The 26,728-nt window shown below is 36.5% G+C and overlaps 1 protein-coding gene across 5 annotated transcripts in view; it reads left to right on the forward strand.

Annotated features, from left to right (window-relative positions):
- Nucleotides 1-26,728, forward strand: part of CDKAL1 (CDK5 regulatory subunit associated protein 1 like 1) — a 447,236-nt gene that overhangs the window by 214,201 nt on the left and 206,307 nt on the right. The window lies entirely within an intron of this gene.

A 26,728-nucleotide genomic window follows, 5' to 3' on the forward strand; every position in this document is an offset into this window, starting at 1 on the left:
ACAAATATTTTGGTACCAGCTTGTCATTTCTTGGAGTTATGTAGGGTAGCATAATGAATTAGTTTTTCATGGCCACATATAATGTTTTTTAATGAACCTGGAAGAAAAAGGTTTTACATTCCTTCAGTAGCGATTAGAAGCAATGACTTCAGGTAAGCAAAATGCTGAAAAATTACTCTGTAACAGAAAGTTGAACACAAAATCACCATCCTATAGCAAAGAGACATTTAAAGGAATAAAAATATGTCTTTCAGTAGCATATTACAGTGCTGCAGTTACTTTCAAGCTTCATTTGAGTAACAAGATTGGAAGTTTAGAGAGCTTTTCTGTTGAATGAGGGGGAAAAAAGATCCCTGTCTTGTTTTCAGTATGTGTTTCTTTCACACAGTCAAGTTTTCTAAATGTATTATACTAGTTTCTGTCTTCTTCAATGTCTCTTGCTCCGAAAAAGATTCCTTTGAGTAATTTTTTTTGGTTTTAATTTTACTTTAAAAAGTGCGGTGGTCATTACATTAGGATATTGATATCTAGTCCATTTAACTTGCTGCATTACGAACTTATGCATTAGAATAGGTGAGCAGAATTCTGTGCCAGTGCATTTTACATGTGGGAGAACATTCATCTTGCTGCATAGTAATAGTAATTTTTAGGAGAGTTGGGTTCAAGACAGAAGATCATATATAGTCCAGAGGATAATTGAGCTGAGGTGCTTCTTCTGGTCTGACGGAAGGCGTTGCTCCTCTCCTCCCCTCCCCTCTGTAATTTCTCAAAAACTGTATTAAAGCAGTGAGTTTCCTCTTATTTCAGGCATATTTCACAGTAACACTTTTTAGTTATACATTTTAAAAAGTTTCTCTTTCACATTTGCTTATTAGTCCTGAAAGACAACAGTATATTTACAATTGTTTGCTATACAATGACCAGATTTCCGCTTAGCTATATTCCTGCACTTAGCATTAGTGAAGAAATAACTTCCTCTATTAATTTCATTTTGATTAATGTTCAAACATATTTAGGGGATTCTTATGCTGCTTCTTTATTTTATTGAACAACAGTTGCATAAAAAAATTCATTACTTCTCCACATGTTTTTGCTTGGTCTTTTGCAGTTAGACTTAAAGTCACACTCTAAAATGGCCAGATGTGAACTGGCTTTGATCTAAATCTCATGTAGACATTCTAACACATCACTTTTTTCTTTTTTTGACTGGATTTAGCTTTTCAGATGGCATATCAGCTCATGCACAGTGCTATCAAAAGTATCGTCTAACGTTGGGAATAAAATGGGGTTACGTTTGGGAGCTTTAAAACCTGGCTGTAGGGAACTTGGGTCTTTCTGTATGCCAGTTTCTTGAGTTACGTTCCTTAATAATGATATTCTAAAAATAGAGGGATTCATTGGATTTCAGGATTAAAGCTATATATTCTTTGGTAGTTACTAGCACCCCAGAAGGAAGGAAATACTAAGCTAAAGGAAAATAAACATATTCTTTTTTTGTTTTCACAAACCCAAGGTTTTTTTGATGTTACAGATATAGGTAAGGGTTTGTGAAACATAAATCTTGAACAGTGTGTCAGGCAGTCTCATGAAATAACTGCAGCCCTCTTTATTCCTGCAGTTTTCTGCCTCTTGATTGTGTCACCGGAAGTGTTCTCGGGGTTGCCTGTATCGGTGCAGTAGTATGCTTTACAGTCCAACTGGGCAAGCAGTTGAATCAGCAGAGCTGAGAGATAGGAGTTCAAATTTTGTACAGAAGTTTTTATCTCCCAAATCAGGGTATCATGAAATTTACTGTCTGTGAGGGACCAGCAGTCCGCTGGCCAAACAGTTCTTCGAGCTGTCAGCAGAAGCGTCCCATTACTTCATTTGTTACATGTTGCCCTTCAGATGTGCAGGCTTTGGCGATGTGGTAACGCATATGCTGCTTAACAGGCACATGTCATACAAGGAGAAATGCACTAAAAGAACTGAACGTTTATTTAGCTCCTGGCTAATCATAGTTTTACTTTTCCCAGGGAAAGCTGATCTGAAAGTGATGGTAAAAGTACTAACATAAAAGCATTCCCTTTAAAATCATTGTCAGTAGTTTGGCGAAAATGTGCGTTTTGTTTAAGTTAGAGGTATAGTGCTTGCTCTTACTGCAGCAATGAAAGATTTGAAGCTATATTCATTTATATCTGCAACAACATGACCTAGAGGGAAATTTTGCTCTTGTTGATTTTGAATTATATGTAAAACTGATTCTTATTTTCTTTTTCATTTTTGATCAAATGGTATGTAAAGTCATGTTACTTTTATTAGCACTATGTAAAATACACTTTCCAAGCTATCTGCTAGTTCTTTATTTTCTACTACAGCAAGCTGGTGAAAACGTTGGCATAACCTTGTTTCTGTCATCTTTTTACACAATTGTTTATGAACCACTTTCCAAGGGAAAATTAAGTACCTCTACAATAAAGACTTTGTACTGCAGGCCTATTAGCTAGAACTGTCTTATTTCTGCCCAGGTTGTCCTAGATTTTTCGTGTATTTGCAGTATATTATATATACACTCAGTCCACTGCTTTCAGAAAGCCTCAAACTTACTGCACATGCTGTATAGTTGATCTACACATGCAGAAGAAATGTGATGCTATCAGGATATGTTGTCAAAGACTGATCACTTTGTACTGCACTTGCAGTATATCTGATACTGCCATGAAAATATTAAACCTGCTGCTCATGTGCCCTCTGGCCACAAAGGACTTTTCTGAGACTTACAGCATGCCATTGTTTTTCACAGAGGTGTTAGGAATCAGTACAAGTCTCCAAATTAGTTTGTTCAAAATTTTGTTAATATTTTCATTATGGGCGTAGGTCATAGCATCTTCTAATTTTATAGTGCCAAGTATTTTCCCCTAATATGATCTTGCTTCCAGTTGCTTATGACTATGTCAAACTTCAACTGTCTAACTGATACTTTTAGTTAAAATCATTTGTGAGTTAAGTTAGGGAAAAGATGTTGTTTTATCCAAGTTTAAAGACAAAAAATATTTTTATTTATAAGATCTGGAGGCCTTCATGCCTGTTTTGCCTTCAGGACAGAAATACCTTTGCTTTGCTTTGTTTTGTTTGCAGTAGATTTTGGCTGCTAGATATTGTAGACATTGAACATGCTCCATACTTTAGGCTCATTTCTTTTTCTTTTTTTGTTTTTTTTCTCCTTATTGCCAGGTCTGCTGTGCTACTAGGCATGAGAAATGAGGAAGGGGAACCTCTTCCTCTTTTGCTCCACGTTTTATTGTCTTCTTCTGACTTTGACTGAAGTTCTAGTCTAGTCAATCTGTTTAATCTTCCGTGTTGCAGTCTCATCTAACAAATGTGTGATAAGTTGGTTAATTTCCCCCCCAAACTTATCCATGCCACATTTAAGATACAAATGAATCAGACTAGATTTTGCAAGTATGCAGTATAACATGCAAAACTGTAACTAGGAGCCCTTGCCCTGCAAGGAAAGACACTTAGGCCGTTTGCTGTTTGTATAATTAGAATTCCACTGTTGAAGTGCTGTGTACCTTAAAAGGAATGGCTGGATGTGGCCCCAAAGAGCTTATAATGTAAACATTTGAAGAGAAGTACAGTAGAATAGTATATATAATTGCATTCAGGATAATAAGCAGTTGGTCAGTGTATTTACTACCTAAACACTGTCCACAGTCTTATATGGCATGATAGAGGAAAGACTTATTTAGAAAGGGCTGGAAGAAAGACAAAGGATGGCCATTCATTTTGGGAATAGCTATGCCCCCAAGAAACTGTAAAATTCATGTTCCTCTATAGACTTTCACCATGAGTCAAAGTCTGTATGTGCTGGGTTGTGTTTCTTAAAATACTAATCTCTTCTGTAAGGGGATGATTCTAGCAAGTTTGAATAGCTTTAAAAGGATTCCTTGGATGCTTTGGAATGGTGTTCATGTCACGGTTGTCTGTTCCAACATATAAATTTCATTAATGCAAGTTTTTTGGATTTTCAGAATATTCTCAATTTAGGATGCTATATTTTGACTAAGTTGTTGTCAGAAGCAAATAGTCATTGTTCAGAAGAGAACTTGACAGATGTGTTGGTGCTGTTGCCAAAATATTTCTTAGCATGAGCAGATTACATTTTGTCTCCATCAAACCTCTCTAGCAGTGGTGCTTTTTTATATAAAGCGTCTCTAACTGTGTATGGGTTGCTCTAGCATACAGTGTTGGAAAGAGGAATATAAGATGTATATGAATGCTTATGTTGCATGCCTGACTAAGACTCCTGCAGACAACAAGACTCCACTAATCTCTTAGCTTTGGCAGTTTAAAGAACCTGAGAAGTATGTTAACAAAGGTTGTCTTTTTTGTTTCTTTCAAGGCAAAAAGATTAAGTGTTGGTCACATTTTCTATTTGTAATTCAACATTTTAGTCTTCCCATTCCTTTTCATGTTCTTACCCCAATATTTGCATGTGTACTGTTTAACTCCTTCAGTGGCAATAAATCCTTTTAATTTTACATTTTAATGAAAAAGTTGCATTTTATTTTTGTTCAATATAAAAGTTTAAAATAAAAGATCCAAAGCAGAGAGATATGCAATTAAAAATGCTGCTTCACCTTCAGCCTTAAGCTATACGTTCAGCTGTACTTTAAGCAAACATTGCAACTAAAAGAAGCATTTTGTTTCTTTGCCATCTTGGCCCCTTGTCTCCCTCCTTTGCCTCGGGCCATCTGTTTTCTTTTTCTCAATCAGTTCCTTGTATGAAGCAGGCTGGGGAACTGGTTGGGGGTAAAACTGAGTGTCCCACACACCCCGTAATCCCCCAAACAAATAACCTCTCCCGAACCCTGCTTGTTTTAACCTGGATTAGTTCTCTAGTCTGGTTTAACTTCATGACCACACCGACTCTTGGGTTAGCACAGTGGAAGAAAAAATAGTGTATATAAGATAGGGAATAAGCAATTGAGGACACAGGAAGACAGGATTGCTCCTTTCGTCAGCAGTGTTGGCTTCTGCTGGTTGAAAAGTGTGAGTGAAACTGGCTTGAGAGAATGATTAGATCTTGCTTCTGGAAAAGGTGCAAAGTTGTGCACGCTTCCTCTTGTAAGACACGTATTCCTTGCACATACCTTTGTGATTAGAGATGGCAGAATCTGGCATTCTAGTTTGAATGAAATTTACTTTTTTTCAGAATATAGTTTTGTTATGGCTTAAAGTGAAATGTCCTGCAAAATAGAAAGCTGGAAGGAGACTGAGTATATTTATGCTTGTTATTTATGTATTTTCAGAAACAACGAAAGTGTAGAATATGTTTCTCAAAGTATGATAGTAATAAGTGGTACAATTTGAATCTTTCAGGTTACTGACATGGTAGCAGTACCACAGTTCTGCAGTGCCCAGTGCCATTGGGCCTTTTGAGCAAGGGATTGGAAGGGTGTCAGGAAAAGAAGGCATGAGGGTCTGTCCAACCTCTCCTCTCCCATTACTGAGCCACTGTTTCCTACTCAAGCTTATCTTGTCTGTCCCTACAGGTCTTCGCCCAATATTGGACACGTTGAGGTACCTTCTCTCCTCTCTCATTTCCCAAGGGCATGAGATACCTGTTCCAGCTTTGCTCTTTCCTTCAGCAGCTCTCTTTCTGGAATCCAGAAATTTCCACAAGCCTTAGGTGCACAGCAACACTACAGTCTCCTGGCACTTTAATGGAGAGAAGAGAGAAGGGGTGCTAACCGAGGAAAAGGAAGCATAGCTCGCCTGCATCCCCTCCAAACACTGGAGCAGAGATTTTCAGATACTGTGGCAAGGGGGGAAGAAAGGCACAGCACGCTTGGACTGGTTTATACTGCTAAGGGCAGAGAAAGACAGGGCACAAGACTACTGTTTTAGGGTAACTTAATAATTTGGGTATCATTTGGTATTGTGTATATTAGAGTTGGACTGATAGTTGGACTATAATAGCAGTTCATTGTTGATACCTGCTTGGTGTCTCTGAGGAAAATTTACATGATTCTTATTTGTAATTTTACAGTCCTTGCTAAAGATTCAATGCTTTATACTCCCAAACTGTGTACAGGGCTGGGATATGGGAAGTTCCAGATTCCAGCATGGTAACGCTTTGAAGTTCCCCAGCTGGTTTCAAAAGCTGGACCTTCTTGAGGCAAATGCCTCCTCATAGATGCAGAAGTTCGGCAAGCTGAAGAACTGCTTTAGCGTAGGAGACTTGATGGGAGAAAACCCTTCATGTCAAGCTGTCTCAAAATAGCAGGTCTGGAATCCTTGTTTAAATTTTTCAGCTATTTGGCTATAGAAAGAAGAAGCAAACCCCATTTATAGGCTGGTATTGCAGACTGCAGGCTCTTCAGCGGACACCCACCTGGCAGTGGGACTACTCAAAGCTGCCATTCTGAAAGCCTGGATTTCCAAGCATCTCGAGAATCAACTGTAAGAAACTGACTGACTGGTGGCTTTGGGCTATTTTTACTCGATCTATGGTAATCATAGTTCACAAACTCTCTAAAACTATTTAATTCTTTTCTGTGCTTGCTTAATATTACAAAAATACATACATTTTAAAAGCCTAAATAATTTATGGACTTTTAAAAATAATTTATTGTTTTCTTCATCAATTACTGAATCAAATGTCATTCTACTATGGAATAAAGCAATATGATCATGTAAGCCATTGAAAATTGTATTCAGTGCTTTTCAAATAACAAAATAATTTGCATATATCCATACATTTCGTGAATCCTTCTCAAAACAGACTTGCTCAAAAAGATGAACTTTCTTAATTTCAGTCTGTATTTTCACTAAATTGTTAGAAAGACTTTTAAAATCACTGTTTCAGTGTTTTCACCCAACAAGGAATTATTAGAGTTGCCGCTAAAATTGTAAGGAAAAGCACTGTTGAACTCCCTTTAAAAATAAAATAAATTTAAAAAGTGTTGTAAGGTGACCTCTCACTTCCTGGTTGGTGCCTGTAAATGCTGTAGTGGTAGAATAGCAGAAACAAAACTGAAGTTCGAATGCAAGTCATGTGTGCTCTTTGAAAAACTTAATTAAAGCCACCATGCCTAAATCCTCTGCTCAAAGCAAAGCCCATATACCTCATACATAGAATAACAGGAAAGTAATGACCAGTAGTAGTGGTCGTCTTGCTGTTTAATATTGTTAGTTATTTTAAGATTATGAACAGTACCTTCAATTTACTTTCAAATCATGTTAATGAATGCTGGTATTGAATGCAAATTCTTAGAGGAAAGGTGACAGTTACTATTCATAGTTACATTTTTGTAGAAGAAAAGGCACCCACTGAGGTTGGTGTTGTGTTAAAAATTTCACAAATGCAAATTAGCAGGTGGTTATCATGGTTTTATTTAAAACCACCCTATTGCCAATATGAGCATTTGCCTTGTAGTTTTTGCCTAACTTATACATATTAGAGTTGTTATATTTCTTTTTAAGTGTTCTTGGCCAGTTTTGTGTCACTTTGACTTTTGCTCTGAATTGCAAGGCCTTGAAAATATAATTTACTATGTTTAGTAGACTTATTAAGAAAAGGAAGAAAAAAATTAAAGCTACATAAGTTTGGCAACAAAACAGATGAGGATTCTTAATACTTTCTCATAGATTGTTTGGCTACCTTAGAGCGCCCTTGGAAGATGATGTTTGCTTGAAAATGTTTTTTGAAAAACTTGCTTGTTTTATGACAAAGTAGTGTATATTATATTCCTTCCAAGCATATTCAGTTCAACACCAGGAGAGAAAAGTTGGATGACATATAGCTTGTCTGTTAATTTTATTTATAAGTTTGCATTATTTTAACTGGACTGTAAAACATGAGGTTTTTCACTGCCACTGGCCACAGCCAGCAGTTGAAGTCTTTACCAGAGAGATTAAGCTGCTTTTTTGTGTTGAGTATTGAAAGTACAAGCAGTTCAAATTAAAGCATAGTGTATCTTCTTAATTGAGCTTTCTTTCAGGAAAAAATTCTTATCTTTAATTTTGTTTGAAAATAAAAGTTTGGTTTTATGTGGTTTCTTAGCCACAGGGGTATTGGAGTTTTTCCACTATTCTTAATCTACTTGTAAATATTTGTTCAGTTATTGGAACTTGTTCTGTTTCTTTGTTGATAATACTTGTTTTGCTCTGTCCTTTGCTTCTGTTTCTGTAAAACCTTGAATAGAAGTATTTCCAAAACATTATAGGACTGTTATCACAACCAACCTTGCATATTATACTGCACTCAGCTACTCAGAGCTCTCCAATGCCCCTGTGAAAACGCTACCACCAATTCCTACTATAAAAAAAAGAGATATGCTGACCAGAGTCTAAATTGTTATTAACAAATTAGATGCACTCTGCACCAGTCACTACCGAGTACAGTATAGGTCATCATTATCATGTCCAAAGCTAATTCATCAGAATATCGCAATGATTTATTTTATCTATTGGTAAGTAGTCTCCTCATGGAGAGTTTGGCCTTCTGGAGAAACAAATGTTAGCTACTCTGTACAAATGAAACATCCAGCTCAAAAGTCTACTGAAGCTAGTGTCTTCTGCTAACTTTTCTTTCTTTGCTGTGGAAATGTGCATACCAGAACTAGAATCTCTCAGCATAAAGTTTACACACTGCCTTTCTGCATTTCTATTTGTTGGCTTTTTAAATGATTCATGTCATTTACAAGAATGATGACTAATGTTGGGTATCTTATTCCATAAAAGGATTCAAGGCATTAAATGAAACTAGCAAGGCTAGGTTCACAACAAATTAAAAGGGGATACTTAATCTCATAATGCGGTTAAACCTGAGAAGCTCCTTTGCACAGGACATGGTTGATGTTGAAAGTTTGCATCTGTTCAGAAGAGATGGGACAAATGCGTAGGAGAAGAATCCATTTTCCTTAAATACTAGCAGGCCTCCTCGTGGAGTGCTGCAGTTTGCTGAATACTTGGCAAGTATTCAGGGGAAATATCACTTTATGATGCCTATATTTATACTCTTCATTAGGCATCCATTATAGATAACCTTTGGAGAGAGGCTAAACTGACCTTCAGTCTTGCTTCCTATGCCTGTTCCTAAGCCTGTTTTTCAGTGAATGTCTAATTCTCCCCCATTTTACTTATCTAATGTGTGCATGAGCCTTTTAATATTGTTCTCTACCACTTTTTATAATGAAAGCTCACCCGCAATGCGTAGGTTGGTTTTTGCAATGTTGATACTCCTGTTGTTATGTTTTAATATGATTTGCAGTAGTGCTATATTTTGCATGTTCATATTGTGCAGTATCCTCCTGGCTCAAGTACATGTCCTCTCCATATCCAATGCTAGTATAAAATGGAAGCTTTCTAAATTCCTTTAATAGGAAACTAAGAGCTCATCTGATCAGGTATGAGTTAACTTTATTCCAAAGTGCTTTAAAGTGCTAGGTGATTAAGTGAAAAAGGTGTAATTTAAAGAAGCAAGACACTTCATCAAACAACTCAACTCACAGCAAATGCCAAGTGTAAACAATCCCTAAGTTATAAAAAGAAATTGTCTCATCTTGCATGCACTATTCACTGAAGTCATAAGTGAGAGCAAAACCTGTGTGGTGACAAGCCCAGTTGCGATAGTGAGAAGATGCTGAAATTATACTAAATATATCTTATGAAAAAATAAATTTACATGTTTGGTCCTAGGGATTTGATTGATACATGTCATAGTTAGCTATTGTCCCTTCTTTTTTTTTTTTTTTTTTTTTTTTTACCTTCCCTCAAGTGTTTCCTATTAGGGTAAGACCAAAAAAAGTCAATACAAGTTAAAATCTTTTGTAGTCAGTTTTAGGCATAATGCTACAGTGGTTGTGACTGCTCATGAAATAACACTTCAGAAACAGGTTGAAGGAAACATCAGATAATCTACTTTCATGCTACTCTGGCATTATTGATCACATTTAATACAAAGTTAGACTGGTCAGTCAACACTTTTTTTTTTTTTTTTAAATGTACAATGTAGCCTCTAGTAGCCTTCTGTGGGAAACTAGTCGTATTGTATGGACCCGTTACTAGCTCTTTTTATTGGACAAGACATGGCTGCAGTTTTGTTTGTCTTAAAACTATTTCACATGAACAAGTATCCGATCGTTCAAAAATTTAATCTTCTCCTTAAAGTATTATAGAACTTTTAATTTAGGTATAATTTACACATGCACATGTTAGGGAGCTCTGTGGCCTCTCTATTCTGAAATCCAAACAAATATTCCTTAAAAAGAATGTACTCTGATTTGAAAAACACATGTAAGCGTTTTGTACAACTCGGTAAGTTCAGACTTTAGACAGAGGTGTTTTTATTCAAGGTGCAGTTATATTTGGAAATAGATAAGTAGTAATCATGTTGAGTGATACAGAAAAATTAGTTCTGCTACATCAGCCCATGAAAATAAGACCTATGATTTGTACAGATGTGTGGGACTCCTGATGTGCACACCAGGTTGTCCTGATTGCTTAAATTTACACCTTTTTAATGCTGTATACATTGTATTAAAAGTACTGAAATCTGAAATTCAAATATTGCATGCAAACTAGATCTAAAAGATGTCAGTGAGGGTTCCTGATACTCCAGGATCTTTAGGAAGAGGTCTGGTTTACCTCTGAAGACAGGTTGTGCCTGCTTTAGTTTAAGCTAATGGTATTTGTGACCTTACTCAAGGTTTGCTTTCAGGTAGGGATGCAATGCCCCAAAGGAAAAAAAAAAAAAAAAAAAAGAAACACGACACTTTTGTTCATAGTTTATTTGTATACCAGGTCAAACACCCTTGATTAGGTCTCAGCTGGAGTGTAATTTGAATCTTGACAGATTGAACTTAAACAGCAGGCTTTTTCCACATCAGCCAAAAGATAGGGAGAGAAAAATAAAAGCTATTTCCAGTTCACAAGCAGTACAACGGTGCTGAATAAATGTGTAACTGTTAATGAATAGCTATTTCAAATATTTACAGGAGACAAAAGAAAAGAATATTGGCATCCAAGGCAGCTGTGCCAAGGGAGAGCTATTAAAACTAAACATGATAAATGATGTTCAAGTGCTCATATAGCTGTCAAATATCAGAGGTACTCAAAAGTGGAAAGTGTTGGAAGTGGAATGTACTGTACGGCCATGCTGCTAGGCATTGTGGATAAGAATTTTTTTTTTCCTCAAATTTTTCACAAAACTAAGATTTGGTAGATCAAAAGGTGAAAGCATCTAATGTAGAATATGCAAGAACCTTGAATTTTTTTTGTACTTTACATTAAAATATGCAAATGGCTTATTTGTCTTGTAGGTGAAAATTAAATTGTTTCATACATTCACATATTTCAAGACTGATTTCTTTAGTCTTGACTGTTTTAATAAAAATATATGACAGTTTATGCTAATAAAAATAATGGATTTTGTTATAGCTCTTGCAGACTTCTGTATTGAAGGATGATAGTGATAAAAGTGTAGGTAGATTGTTGCTTTGGTTTTGAAGGAATTTTGAAAAATTGTGCATAGATAGTAAGCTAGCAAATTTATGTGCCTCTGTAGTCACACAGATTTTTCGGGTTATCTGGAAAGTATTATTTTTCAGATCCATTTTCATTTCTGAGTTTAACTGCAGTTGACTGCAAACTTTTTAGCAGAGACATTGTATTTTTGTACTAGACTGTGAAGCTAGTTTTACAGAAACTATCATGCTGTTGACTCCTGTAAAAATAAGTAATGTCTTATCTATCAAAGATGTACAGAAATACAAAGGCTACAGAAAAGATGTCCTTATAAGAGACCTTAGTAGATATTGTCTGTCTCTGTGGTGCCTGGATATTACTTTTGTCCTCTTTCTGAAATTGTTTTCAAAATGAAAAATGATGCTAAAAAAGTACTAATTCAGCTGGGCTTAAACATGAGTTCAGCTCTTGTGTATGACGGGTAAGCAAAAGTGGAGTACATGTACCTAGAGGCACGTTTTTACTGAAGCGTTGCAGGAGCCCAATATGGTACATTACATCAGTTGCCATCTTGCATGCGTGTACATCAACTTCTGCCCTTTAGCACTGAAATTCAGTGTAAAATGGACATGAGCTTAGCTCTCTGGACGTCTCTTGAGAGCAGCCTAAGTAATATGTCAGTTTTTTGTTTGGTGTCTTGAACTTCTAAAGCGGTTCTTAAATGAAATACAGGCTGACGTCAGAGTAAAGAGGAAGAAACATGAAAGCACATCTTTGCTTAACCTGTATACACATCTTTATTGATATGAAAATGGTTTAGTGGTTTCCTCAAAAAGTAGGTTTTGGGAAAGTCTGCCAGATCCACCGCCTGTCAAATTGTGGTGGAGTGAGAAGTGCAGTGATGAAGGAGGAAGTGGGAAAAGAGGGGACCTCCCCCAACCTGAAGATACTCCAACCCTGAAAGCTTGCCTATTTTTTCCAGCTAAGTCTTTTCATCTAATGACAGATGTTACCTTTCAGTATACGATTGCATGGTAACAGTTATAGTTTCCTGAAATGATCAAAGGAGATAGCAAATTCCATATTGGTTTCCTTAATATGGAGACTTTGAATGTCACTGGACATTGATTTGAAAGTTAACATCATGTTAGATCTTGAGATGATCATAGCTGCCATGGCCCAATATGCTTGCTTTCCTTTTTAGTGAAGCATGGCTGTTGCTTTCTTTCCTAAACGGATCTTACGGTAGTTAATTTACTTTTGTTGTTTCAAGATTGTAATGCTGTGCTGTATAAGGGGTCGTACCTGAGTCACTTTAGGAGACTGATAGCTACTGTTGTATCTTTCTTAAGTGGAATTTTATAATTGTGCCAGGTAAACCAAAGCTCAGAAATCTGCTAGGCATTTTTGTAAATTTTAAAGGTGAAATGTGATATGTCTGTGTTACCCTTGAAAGGTCCGTATGGTTGGGGACCTAGATCTTGGAGTAGGCACTTCTCTTCTGCCTAAATAAGCTGGGAGTGGGGAAGGCATTTGGTCTGTATTTTCCTTCTTCGAGGAGCAAAACAAAGCATTCTCTCTTGACTAAAATTTTCTGGGCATTGCTCTTCAGTTAGTTCACCAGAATTTAGACTGGCTAACCTTATGTGTGTGTTTTTTAAAAAGCAAAAAACAAAAAAAACCCAACCCTCCACAGTTTTTCCAAGTTATTTAAGGAAAGAAAGCTGTTTGGAAAGCCTCATGGATATGTATATATAAACATTTATTTAAGACCAAATAAAATACCCCACTGTATCAAACCATTTTGGCTGTAGCGGTCCTGTCTCTTGACAGGGTAAAGGACACATTATATAGGGTGGGCACACAAGCTTAGCCACTTTTTGTGCTTATTTCCCTTGTGTTTCTCCAACAACCAGAGCCGTTGTACTAGGTAGGGATAGCAGAGACTGTGTCCCTGCCTAGTCATTTTAGAATCCGTTTATAGAACTGTTGTCCATAAATTTGTCTAACACCTTTTGAACCTCCTGAAAATGCTTGTCTCCATAAGTTCTCCAGTGGTAGTTTCAAGCAGTTAGCTACCTCCATATAAAGTCTTTTTTGTTTGCCCCCTCCCCCTTTTTTTTTTTTTTCAATCTATTCCAAAACTCTCCTATTAGTTGCGCCTTGTGCCCCTGGTTCTTTATTGTCAGGTGTGGTGAACAACAATTTCACATTAAGCTTATCTAACAACTGTGTGATTTTTGTAAACCTCAGGCTTATTTTCCTCTCGGCCTTAACCTTATCCAAACTAAACAAACAGACTTTTCTGTCTCTCCTTGAAAGGTAGCTGCTCCATCCCCTTGACCATTTCTCCCCATTCTCTAATTGCATATCCTCCTTGAGACATGAAGTACACTAATGCACACAGCACTCAGGATGGGAGCACAACAAAGCTTTATGTGTTGGCAAAATGATGCCTTCTGTCTTGTTCTTGATAGCCTTCCTGATGATGCCCAGCATTTTGTTGACTTTTCCTGGACTGCTGCTACATGCTGTCTGTGATTTCCAAGAGCTGTCACTGACAACTCTGAGATCTTTCCTGACTTGGAACTGTCAGTTCTGCACTGAGCATCATGTAGGCATGACTAGTTACAGTATCTTCAGTTTATCTACGTTATCATGCGTTTTTCTATGCTGAAGCTCGCTTGCCAGCTTTTTGCCCACTCATTCAGTTTGGAGAGATCTTTCTGGATATCATTGCCGTAAGCATGGCATTTGACAATACTTTATAAATTAGTATCGTCACCAAACTTGGAGACTGTGATGCACACTCCCACTGCCTCATCATTGATGAAGATGTTGAGTAAAACTAGTTCTGACATGGGTCACTTGGGGGGCCCACTGCTGACTCCATCTTGAAAAGTAACGGTTAAATCCCCTACCCATTGCTTCCTATCCTTTAACCTGCTTTCAGCCCAGGAAAGAACCTTACTTCCAACACTGTGGCAACTCAGTTCCTCTAATAACCTTTTATATAGAACTTTGTCAAAGGCTTTCTGAAAAGCCAACTACATTGTTCCCTTTATTTATGTACCTATTGACTTGCTGATAAAACTCCAGTAAGTCAGTTGGTCTTTATATTACAATTTGTGTTATGCATTTTAATTCATGGAATGGATAACTACAGAGTATTAGATGGTTCAGGTTAGTTGAGTTGATTTCTGTCAATGTAATTTAGCTTAACACACATTTCTTGCTGCTGCCTCAGCTGTTTTCAGTAAGACTTAGTGAATCACTTGGTGCATCACAGTATCAAACCATCCTTGGCCTTGTTGGTGAAAGGCATTTTGTTTGGCCTTACCTTTTCTGTGCAGTGTCAGGATAATGTTTGTGTACAACTTCGGCATGATATGAAAAGCAGCTGAGTGAGACTGCAGTAAGCATTCCAGATTTTGTTTTGCATTGTAGGATCATCTCTTCCTATTTTCTCATGGTGTGTTTGTTTTCAGGGTAACAGTTAGTAGAAGAGATTCATTAAACAGTTATGAGTAGGAAACAAGTATGCCAGACTGGGTGCATGGTTCTCCTTACATCAAGGCAAGGACATCATGCAGTATCAACATTCAGGGTTTCTGAATGCTTTCTCTCAATGCAAGAGAAGGGGCTAGGTGAATTGATATTAATGTCACTTTAACATCCTGTGTCATTCTGCTGCTATTTTTTTTTTTTTTTTTTTTTTTTTTTTTTTTACAGTTATACCACAGTCTCACATGGGGTTTGTTTTTTGCATCTGTAGATAGTGGTCTTTTGGAAGGTTAAATTTCAAAGTGCTTGGTAGTTTCAAAATAAAACTAGGTGTATATATTGTCAAAACAGATTACTGTTAAAAATATATATGTATGATTTTTAATCTGTACAAATACTCTGCAGAACAGGAAAATCTGTTTTTTCCAGCTTTCATTTTTTTCAAAACCCTTTTCAGTTACATAGTAGGAACCCTATTGATTACAGAGTAAGCCTTTTTATTGTTTGGGGGCAAACAATAAGCTTGACATACTTCCAACCAAGAATTGAACATTAGCAATAACACTTTTGTACAATTGTAATTTTTAACCTGAAGAATCTCACTGGAAGAAATAAGATGCTTGTAGTGTTGATTTAATGGGAATCTATATAATGCAAGTAATATGTAATGCTCTTCAAATAGACAGTGCTTAGGATGAAAAACCTGTGGTATGAATTACCTTAGTATGAATTACCTGTATGTCTTTAGACTAAAATTTGTCTGGACTGGATTATTCACACAAGTTAATATTTTATCATGATGCAATTCTACTGTAACTGCACTATTGAAATACTGGTGGCATTAACAGAATTTTGTGTATACCACATTTTATTAAAGTAAAACTTAATGAGCAGAGCTTCTAGTGGGAGGATATGAAAGAGAAAAGGCTAATGAAGATTTCAAGGAAGTTCAATGTGCAGTGCCAGCAGAGAAGTTCAGATGTTCCCATTGTACCTGACTGAAGAAAAAAATTCACTCAAACTCTGTGATTTTAATAGAACTTTTAAGTAATCTATTGGGATCTATTTCCTGTGTTGTGGAGACACGTGTACTTGCAGACTTTTTTTCAGTTAATTACTGAAAATAAATACATCTTCTGCTAAACCCTACAAAGTGCACTCAGCTACTGGAAAAGGTGCAGCAGATTTATCTTTTCCTCCTCCTTCAATGCTTTCTGGTTTTGCAAGTAGAGTAGTTTTTTTTTTTTTTCTGCCTTCCATACAAGAAGAAAGTTTTTACCACTCTTTGGTGTATAAAGCAGAGAGATTCAAATGATAAATCCAGACAAAGCTTACTCACAACCTCATAGGAATGATTTCTGTAGTTATGTGGGCTGCAGCATGCCATCACACATACCAGACTGAAGGCAGCATGCAGCACCTAGGCTAGTCTACCACATCTGCAGTTGGCACACTGCTTTCTTCTAAGTTGACTTGAGTAAAATTACCAAGAGGACCTCTGTAAAAGTAATGTAGTTCAGCCCCAGGTCTTCTACGGCTGTGAAGAGAGGAAGGATATTCTCCATTATTTTATTGTTCCCCAGGACCATTTCTTTTTCCTTCTTTGTAAATATGTTAGTACTTGCATTTGCTCATTTTTCCCAGACTGCAGCAATGAGAAAGAGTAATGTTTTTTTCAAAATCTTGCATTATTCTGAATAGGAGCAGAGAAACTTAAAAAAACAAACAGCAGCAACAACAACAAAACACCCAACCCCCCACCAACATTTGTTTTTCTGCTGCTCTTTCCAAATTCTGGGAGCAGAGGTAGCTAGATGAACTTGTAGATTCAGGAAGATGAAACTACTCAACTTCCACTGTTAAGTGGCAGGTTCTTTGCAATCAGAGGGATAGAAATTTCCTTTGAGGTATAATCAACCAAATGCCAGTATTTGCTTATCCATGAGATTTGGAATAAGGAGCAGCAGGCAAATCTTTTTTTTTTTTTTTTAATGCTTTGTTGGTGCACAGTGTTAAGTTCTTTTTTGAAGACAGATAAATAGAACATAATTTGTATCTTATATATTAAGTTCAGTGTCTGGTCCTTTAAATGTTCCAAGAAATAATGCTATAATAAATGAAATAACATGTTTATGTTTCTAGTATTCTGTTACAAAAAAACATCCCCACAGCAAATAATAAAACAGAAGTTCTGTAAGGTTTTAGTCTTTCATGCTTGGTTATCATAATGTGCAAGATCCTCCATCGTAATTTAATTTTGCAAGCATCTAAGCATGAAGTATGTGTTTTTGTATTAAAGTTTCTTTGACATGGATAATTTTACAGATTACAAGAATTTTATTTAGACATAATAAAGCTAGAGCTGTGAAGCTATCTTTTTATTTTTCTCGGTCCCCCTCTCCCCCCGTAGGGAACTCTTGCTTTATAAAGGTTTTTGCTCGATTTTTAAATGTATTTTAATGTATTTTTTGATATTTAATTATTTGAATTTGCATATTGGGCTTGTATAGTCTCTTTAAGTTAATGATTTTATTTCTCCAGCTGTTCCTAAATAGCCGTTGTGCTGAACAAGCACTTACTTCAGTATGTCCTTGATAAAATTAATGAAAGCATCTGTAGAAGCAGCAACAGCAGCTGCAGTGCCTTGTGGAAGCCAACTTCTGCTTAACATTATGATAAAAGAAATAGTTTTGTACTTGGGCTGGAAGCTAATGCTGGCTTACTTCTAGCATAAAAAAGCGTTGCACCTGCCACAGCTAGACCCAAGCTCTGGGGCTTGCTGATTACATGTTCTTGTTCGTGTCATTGTTATTGGTAAAATGGGAGTGATGTCATCCTTATCAACCCCCCCAACCCCCACCCCCCCGGCACCCTGCAGGGTGACAAATAATTTGCCCACTGCTGTTTATCTGCATGGGCCTTGTTTTATAAGTGAAGAGAGTGCTGAATTTTCACAGTTGAATGCCATACAACTGCAGAGGTGTATGAAAATGAAAGGGATTGATACTTGTAATCAGTGTGCATCGTAATGGCTAAGGTGTAATGAAACATAAGTGCACATTTAGGGTAATTATATTGCTACCAGGTGGGGTCCGGGGGCTTTGCATGTATAGAAACTGCTTGAGGTGGCGGATATGCAGCAAGAAGTACTGCAGCACCATCTGCTACTTTCTCATTTTCTCATTAATTCTTCTCTCCCCTAAGCCTGGACTGCACTGACTTTGAACAGCATTTCGTCTGTTCATTAGCTTCTCTCCTTTTACTTTGGTATAGACCCAAACAGTGGAGTTGGGGTGATGCAATACAGCAGCTATTGTAAGTAGAATTTATTAGTAAACCCCCCCCCTTTTTTTTTTAGAGCTCCAAGATGTATGTTGCATACTTCTTCCATTTAATCTTCCCTCAAATGGCTCGTAGAAAAATCTGTTCTCAATGTATTTTAAGGCAATAATTAATATTTTAAGTTTTCCTTTGCATTTATTGGTTGAATATATTTAGTCTTAAATGGGTAATGAAATGCAATAGGAATTCCCCCAGAGAAGCCCAATCTGGAAATCTGTAAGCCTTAAAATACTAACATTTCTTCTAAATATGTAATGGGAATACATAGTTGGTAATTGAAAACACTGCAAGTACCTTTTGCTCCTTGGAATCATTGTGTAAGCTAAAAAAAAAAAAACCCTGCATATTGAGTCATTCAGTTATGATAATTAGTATGGAAAACTGGCATGCGTATTTTCATATGTCAAAAGGAAGAGGAGCCTGGTGCCTCCAGTGACCCTCTTTGTTTTTGAAATTTTTATTAATCTCTACTTTTCCCCACAGAATGCATTTCAGTGTATGATTTGCATTGTTATCTATTTAAAAAAAGAAGATTGCTGAATTTGACTTTTGTGGGGGAAGGAGGAAAGGTAGTGTTTGTCAGGGGTGACATCTCATACTTGGGGTGACTGCATTGAACTCAGTGGAGTAATACCTGCGATAATTTGTGCTGAAGTTTACTAAAGCAGACAAGTTTTAATTCAGGCATGTCATGCTATAGTAGTTTAAAATTTTTTCATGTGAGGTTTGTCTTGGTGTAAAAAGAGTGATTTATGTCTGAAGTGTCTCCTGGTAACTTTTTAGAATCAATTACCTGACAAACCCACATCCTGGAAGTTAATGCTGATTTACAGAGGTAAACACACAAAACTTATTAAATTTTAAACTGGCTATTTTAGTGAGAGAAATGATGGAAGTTTTAAAAATGGATGTGTGTATGAGTGGGATGATAACTTGTGCTGCATATACTGAGAACATAAAAGCTTAAGCACTATAAACTTGGAATGAAAAATTATTTATGGGTGGCAAAACCATTCAACTTTATCAGCTCAACCAAAGCCAGTCAATTCTGAAGATTATTAAGACCTTTATGTCACTTTTGGGAACCCTTGCTGAATGAAAGCATGAATGATCCATTTTTTAGAGTGAAATTGGTGACAATCCTTTATCAGAGGAATGTGATTATTTCCCAGCCAATGGATGAGTTACCCCTGCAGCCTTGGAGGCTGTGCAACACTTGGACGTACTTCTCTTGATATACTTGAAATAGTTCTTTTGGTAGAATACTGATATCTTTTGATACTGGAGTATCACGTTTGTCCCATTGATCTTACTAAGGTGGAGAATTTCATAACATTGAAAGAAAAGAATGGACTTTTGGTGCTGTTTTTGTTGTTATTTCCACCAGCTGTGTTCCTTTCTGTGTCTCTGAGTATGTTGTCCAAGGTGATTCAAAAGACATTCCCAAGATCGTGTTTCTTTCTCTGAGAGCAGCCAAGACACAGATACCCTGGTTCTACGGATTGGTCTTTTAGGTGAGTTTTAGAGCTGGCGATACTGTAATGTGCAAGTGCACACCGGATAGTATCATAAAAACTCTGGAGTCCATTTACCACCGTAGCTTGTGTATATTGTTACTCTAACCCCATATGCTACCCTTGAAGTAGTAAATTTTAATGTCTGGAGTGGACTCAGTGTTCACTTAGCTTTTCCTCCTCTTTTCTGGCTGTTATACAGCCAGTGAGAAAGACAAAGTGCATTCTGTTTAGGAATTGCAACTTAGAAATTGTATCTTTATGGAGCCCAGGAGCAATGCTTCTGGTATTGTTCCTGTATTTTGCTGAACAAAGCAAAAGGGATATTGTCTTTGTTGTCTCTGATATATTTTGTTCTTAGGAAAGACTAAAGAGAGCAGATCTTAAATCCTGTAGAGGTCATTCATCTGTGCTGGATTCTTTTCTGTCAGCGTATGTTCCAGTAAGTGTTCCACTTTATGATATTTACGTAGTACATATCAACATCTCTAGGCTCTCCCTGATGTAAAATGCTCTCCCTGATCATGCTAAAATGCATTAAGCCATTCTTGATAACAACTTGATAACTCTTGATACAGAATCTTCTGGCTAAAATGAAGCTGTCATATGTGCAGTGTGCAATTCTAAGAGCATTATCTTATCCTGCCCATGTTCCTATGGAGACCTAACTATCACATTAGGTCCATCAAGTATAGCTTGAGATGTTGGGGGGTGGTGGTGTTTTTTTTGCTTTTTTTTTTAATCTAAGCAGATAAAATGTAAAAAATAAATAAATATATAAAAAATAAAAAAGGTTTTGTAGTGAAGTGCTTATTAGTAGGTCAAAAAAATCGTGTTTCTGACCCAAATCATAGGATGTTCAGTTTTATTCTACAAATTTGGACAGAGGGGGGAAAAAAGCAGCACATTTGTCTCAAACAAGACCCTAGCTTGCAAGATTTCAATATTTGCTTTGTTTGCTTTTTAAACGCAATTTCTACCTCTGTCTCAGTCCTCTCTGACATATTGGCCTAGATAGGCATGTGCCCCTGTCTTGGGGGATGGACCTTGTTTTGTCCTTGCAGGCATAAGCTTCTGGTAGCGTTCCTGTTGGCCTTTTCTTTGCTTGTGGTAGGAGGTGCAACTGCCAGTAGCAGTGGAGTTTCCAAGTCAGTTGAAAGCAGCAGCTCTCAGATCCCAGGGATCTCTCTTCCCCTTCTCCATCCTCCAAAATATACATGCTGTATTCTTAACCATCAAGATGAATCCTTTAATTCTATAACAGCTGATGAAAGAGCAAAAAAAACCAACAAGAAAACAAAAGACTCGGCCAATTCTAGGCAAACTTGTAGTTTGAACCATGGTGGCTTCCACTGATATTATTTGTATGCTTAGGACAAAACCAGCAGCTATGTTGAAAGCTTTGAATATTAAAAATTAACATGCATACAGCAAAAGAAACAGAGATATATTTTTACATGGAATCTATAGGTTATCACAAGTGAAATAGACCTTTCTGTGCAATTTTCTTGTGTGAATAATGGCTTGATTGCTATAAATACATGGTAATATTAGGAAAAAGTTAGAAAAATTTTGTTTTTCTGATGATACATTTACATTTTGCTTTTATTAATAGAATAATTACATAAACAGTACTCACCACAACTCATGAAATGATCTGACAATAACAAATAAAACCTTTGTCATCCATTTTAGAGGAGGGAGAGATATACTTACAAAAGTGACATTAATTCTAAAGTGTAGGACTCTCTTGAGTTTGGAACTAGATACAAAATGAACAGGATGAACTGTTGTGATGTGTTCTTCTTTAAGTCTGCTGTCGAGAGCAATAGTCTTCATCAATAAAGGGTGAGAGGTTATGATGTGCTTGCCAAATTAGTGGGAGGCAAGATGGGAGTGGGAGCAGGGGAGGGAATGGTCAATGCTAAGTGCATCGTGAAGACGGAACGTGCTGAATTGCTCAAGCCCTTGAACAGTACATGAACTTCTATTCAGTGTTTTTGTTTTGGAATTCAGTACTGAAATGTTTGGTATTTTGGCAAGAGAGGAAGGGTAGATGTTATGCCTGCCTGTTTTACTGGGTCTTGGCTGTGTAAAAAGTGTGTTTTCTTAATTCACAATAACACAGTGCTCTTTTAATTGTGAATTGTTGTGTCTATATTGAATTGCTTTTACTGCTCTTGTTGAATATATTTTATAACAGGAGAGGCAAAAACTCTGTGCCAGAATAATTATAAAACTTGGTTCCATCTTCTCCCCACACTTTTTTTGGATGAGCATTGTCAAATTCTTTTATTACTGTTCTAACTTTTTTTCTTAATATCCTTAACTTGACACTTGTCATGACATCAAACCTGCCTCCTGTACTTTAGATCAATAGGACATTTTTAAAAATGATACTAGCAATCAATTTTAATAGTAGATTTTAATCCACAGCTCTCAAATTATAACACTTAAAGGTATATGGGACTCTCAACATGCTAGAATTGCTTGTAGATTAGACTAAATTAATTTATATATTCTGAACATATTTGGTGTGAATATAATGTAATTAGTTGAGATGAATTAGTTAATATATGAAGTATTGAGGATTAGAGATTTTAAACCAGAAGAGGGCAGCAATGCTATAAAAAATAGTTTTGGCTCGATTATCTTCCCTTTTTTATTTTGCCAGTAAGTCACATGTATGTGCTCTGCTAATTTCTTGGACAGACTTTAAGATAAGTAGCTTGAAAAAAGCCTGGTAATACCATTGCACTGGTTATTATTTCAGTAATATTTCTTTGAACAGCTTCTTCCTGCCAGAAGTTATTAACTTGAAGAAGCACATGTAGAGGACCTGCATATTTTTTTCTTTAAGGTGTATTTCTAAAATGAAAATTAATTTTATGATGTTATGGTGATTTCTGTTTTTACTGTGTCTGTCCTTAAGTGATTCCTCATAAAATCTTTTGTTTCTTAGTTGTCTCCTTCATATAAATTTTAGAGAGTATCTAGCTGGATACTCTTTGATTTACATGTTGTAAGCAATAAATTATGTTGGACAAATATATGGTGTTGTATTTTATCAACCATACTGTCATCAGTATATGACTTTAGAAACACTATGTTGTACAAATGTACCAGAGGATATAAATTAGTATTAAATACATGCATATAAACTGTAGTGGGGACCATATGAAATCTGAGGTAGTCCTTAAATAGGAAGGACTGAAATTTAGTTGATACTTTTTGATGGTGCATCAGTTGTAGGAAAAAATGGCGCGTCTTCTCTTTGGAGTGTGTTCTAACAGGTAGCGTAAGGGGAGAAGGATGGTTTTGCTGTATTTTCCATAACACAGGAAAGTAGGTCTGTTGAAGAAGGTAATGCTCTGCATATTCTTATTATAGAACAGAGCTGCTCCTTGGCACTCAAAAGTGCTGATGCAATTCTGTAAGTGAGGGAGAGAGGAGACAGACAAACAAGTTTGCACTGCTTATTTTGGTGCTGAGGGAACATCTGAAGAATAACTGGAGCTATTTTTATGGCGTTAGTAGTGTGTGGGCCTTGAGAGTTCTCTTATGGGAATGTAAGGTTTGAACCTTCTTTTTTCACAGTGCTCATTCAGACAGGAAAGAAATAGCAAAAATTTGCTGGGGTCCATGCTGTTCTGTAGTCTGAGAGAAAAAAAACCCAAATGTTCACATGCTACAAAAGATTTGAAATACAGAGAGGGTGTTGCTTCACCATCTGAGAAAGAATTAGCATTTCATTTATATTAGCTGCTTCTGCTCTGGTTTTAGAAGCTGACTCACTGTCTGAACGCACTAGAGGGCTTCTCCTAATACATTGATTTAAAACTAGTCTGTATCCTGATTAGTATGCTTAATGGTTTCCTGAATATGGTGCACAATGCCTATTAACATGACACTGTTAAATGTCATGATACATCCTGGTCGCTATTGGGCATGCCCACTGGAAAAGGAAGTAAAAACCTTTACTTGTGAAGTAAAGCCTTCTCTCCTTTGGATACGTGTAATTGTCTGTGCTGCTTGCTGGCTAGACGGGCCATGAGAAGTTTTGTCAGCCTTGACTAAGACATGACTAAGGTGAAGTTTACAAATCAAGAAATCTTTAAATATATTAAGATGTCAGTGTTGTTTAAGAGTACCTGAGGTATGTTAGTTACATTACAGTCATTCTCATGATTACTTACGGGGAATTTCTAGTCCTAATTTTCCAGTGTGAACAAGGCTTTAGAATGCAGAAATATGTGCTAGTATCACACAAAAGCTCCTCCCAGGGGGTGGTTCTCTCATCCAACCCAGCTACCCACTAAAAATGAAATTACTTAGTATTAACCATAATGTATGCAGAGTAAGACAAACTGGGCACTAATACAAGGAAGTATTGAGTGCCTGAAGTCTCATATATTACCACATGCCACAGGCATGAATTCTTTTAGAAAGACATATCCATAAGTGTATCTTACAGCTTTTAATTAAATCCTACAAAATCCCAGCAAGACTCAAATAAATGTTTCTCCTGTTCTCTGAATGTTGCTTTTCCACTGAAAATATAGTGTTTTTTATTCTGAACCAAAGGTGCAGGTTAGCATTCTTGTCAGTAAACTATCCCAAATGGTTCTGGGAATGGAAGATAATGTAAATAGGCTTCATCTGATTCCATAGACTTCAGTTTTAAAGTTATATGTATTTGACTTTAGGTGCGGAATTGAACAGCTTTTACTTGATGTTCGTAAGTCCATATCTTTCAGAGTTTTCCATAGTCTCATTTAAAAAAAAAAAAAAAAAAAAAGCTTGTTGTTCCAGGAAAGATGTGTACGCTTCTTGGCTTCATTTGGTATACTCTACACTCAGGTTAACTAGCCAGAATATGCAGGACTTAAGAGCTGAAGTCCAGCCTCCACTGACTATTTAGAAATGTAATTTCCTTATTTAGACACCTAAATTAGATGCTTAAAATCATTGTGAGTACATCTTCTTCCCCAAAGTAGTCAGAACATTCTCTAGCTTAATTTACAGATGAAAATACATATAATGCTTTTCGTAGCATCCAGCCAAAATTCAAATAACACCTGAGCTGATGTTATGTTTTCTTATGTGGAAGCTAGAAGGATTTTCTTTGTGCTGTCTCTCTGTGCTGGGATTTTTTATCTTCCCTTGGTCTAACAGGTGTCTTAGCTTTTTACCTTCAGTGCAGGTTGCAGAGCCTGCTAGGATTTTCAGTCATGAGAGGTATCTTGTAGGACACAAAAAGAAGGAAAAAAAAAAAAAACTGAAAAAAACCCTATAGCCAGAAATATATAAATTACACTCAATTTGATATCATTAAGTGGGAGAAGAGGTTTAGTGAGGGGCTATGTTTCTCCAAACTGTAGTATGCTATGGTGTTAAGCAAAGCCTAGATGTTACTACTCATGAAATAAGTCCATGTTGGATACATAAACACAAACCTAATTTACATAACCCTGTTTCTAGAAACCTCCTGCTTCTAGTTGGTTACTGAATGAAATATTCAGGTTTAATTGTAAGATGACTTCTGATTTTCTTTTCAAATATTAAATTTTCTGTATTCTCTTGCATTTCATAGTTTTGGTATCAAATATTGCTGGACATTTTGATCATCTTTTCTTGTTCCCACTACAGGCATGGATAAATTTCATTTTATTATTTAAAGCACTCTGTGGCAAAAATAATTTGAGCTTAGTTTGATTAGAATGTGCCATATCAGCTGATCTTGGTTACTTAGTCATTAACAATTGTTAGTGCAATTATATCTGTGCTGCATCTATTATATATTATATAAATGCTGAGTCTTGTATGTGATACTTAAAGTAGCTGGCTTGCTAATTTTGTATTATTACTGATTGCACTGATTGGACTAAGCTATATTCTTGAAATATGTAGGTGTCGTATTTTTAATATCATGCTGTAAAAAACGTCTCTGCTTGTGTTCTGAGTGTGTTTATATAGGACCTGATTAATAGCCTATTAACAGCAGAAGTCTTTTTGTGTGCTTAAGTGAGGCTTATTTACCATTTAGTTTTTCCACAGTGGTCTTTTGCTTCCATGTGCTTTTCTCTTGTTTCTTTTTGCATTTTTTCCAAATATGAATTTTGTAATGACATACTTTTGTCTTTTAGGTCAAGGGAATAACTGAAATTAATCCAGTTTATAATTAAGATAACTGAGAATTTGGCCACATGCACTTCAGGGTGGGCTGGGTTTACAATCTGTCTTAACCACTTTTCCCCAATGTCTTTCAGGTGATGTGCACTACATGACCTCCAGATGTAAACAGTTATTGCTCCACATCCCTTCTTAAAACTCATAGATAGTTGTGGTGGTGTAGGGGGCTTGGGGGATTTTTGTTTTGTTTTTAGTTTTTTAGCTTTTTTACTTAAAGGCAGCAGCATCTTGTTTGACTGCTCAGACGATGGAAGTGTGTGATACTAGATCAAAGGATCTTGGGTTCTGTTTCTTAATGTGGAGAAACTTGCTCTGTGGTTCCCCTGTAGAAAAACAGAGGGCTTTGTTCAATTATTTGCACAAGAAATAAGCTCATGTACTTTAAAACAAACAAAAAAAACAGTGCTCAGAGTTAGATTTGAAATTAGTTCATTAAATGACATACATAAAAATGTCATCCATGGAGCCGTATAAAAAGAGCTGTGGCCATTATCTCTCTCTCTGCCTCTCTCTCTCCCCCCACCCCACCCCACCGGGTCTGTGTAGTGTTTAGGCTTGGTCATTCGTTTGCCTGTTTTCCTCCTCCTGACTCCTTTCTTCCTGCACTTGTGAAAGGACAAAAAGATTGTGAGCTGTGTGCATCAAGGACTTTTTATCATGTCTGTCTCGAAAATGTGGCTCTGAAGCAGTATTGCCAGTAGTATTCAATATGAGAATAAATA

This window comes from Apteryx mantelli, chromosome 2 (genome assembly GCF_036417845.1).
Source record: "Apteryx mantelli isolate bAptMan1 chromosome 2, bAptMan1.hap1, whole genome shotgun sequence".
Taxonomy (NCBI): Eukaryota; Metazoa; Chordata; class Aves; order Apterygiformes; family Apterygidae; genus Apteryx; species Apteryx mantelli.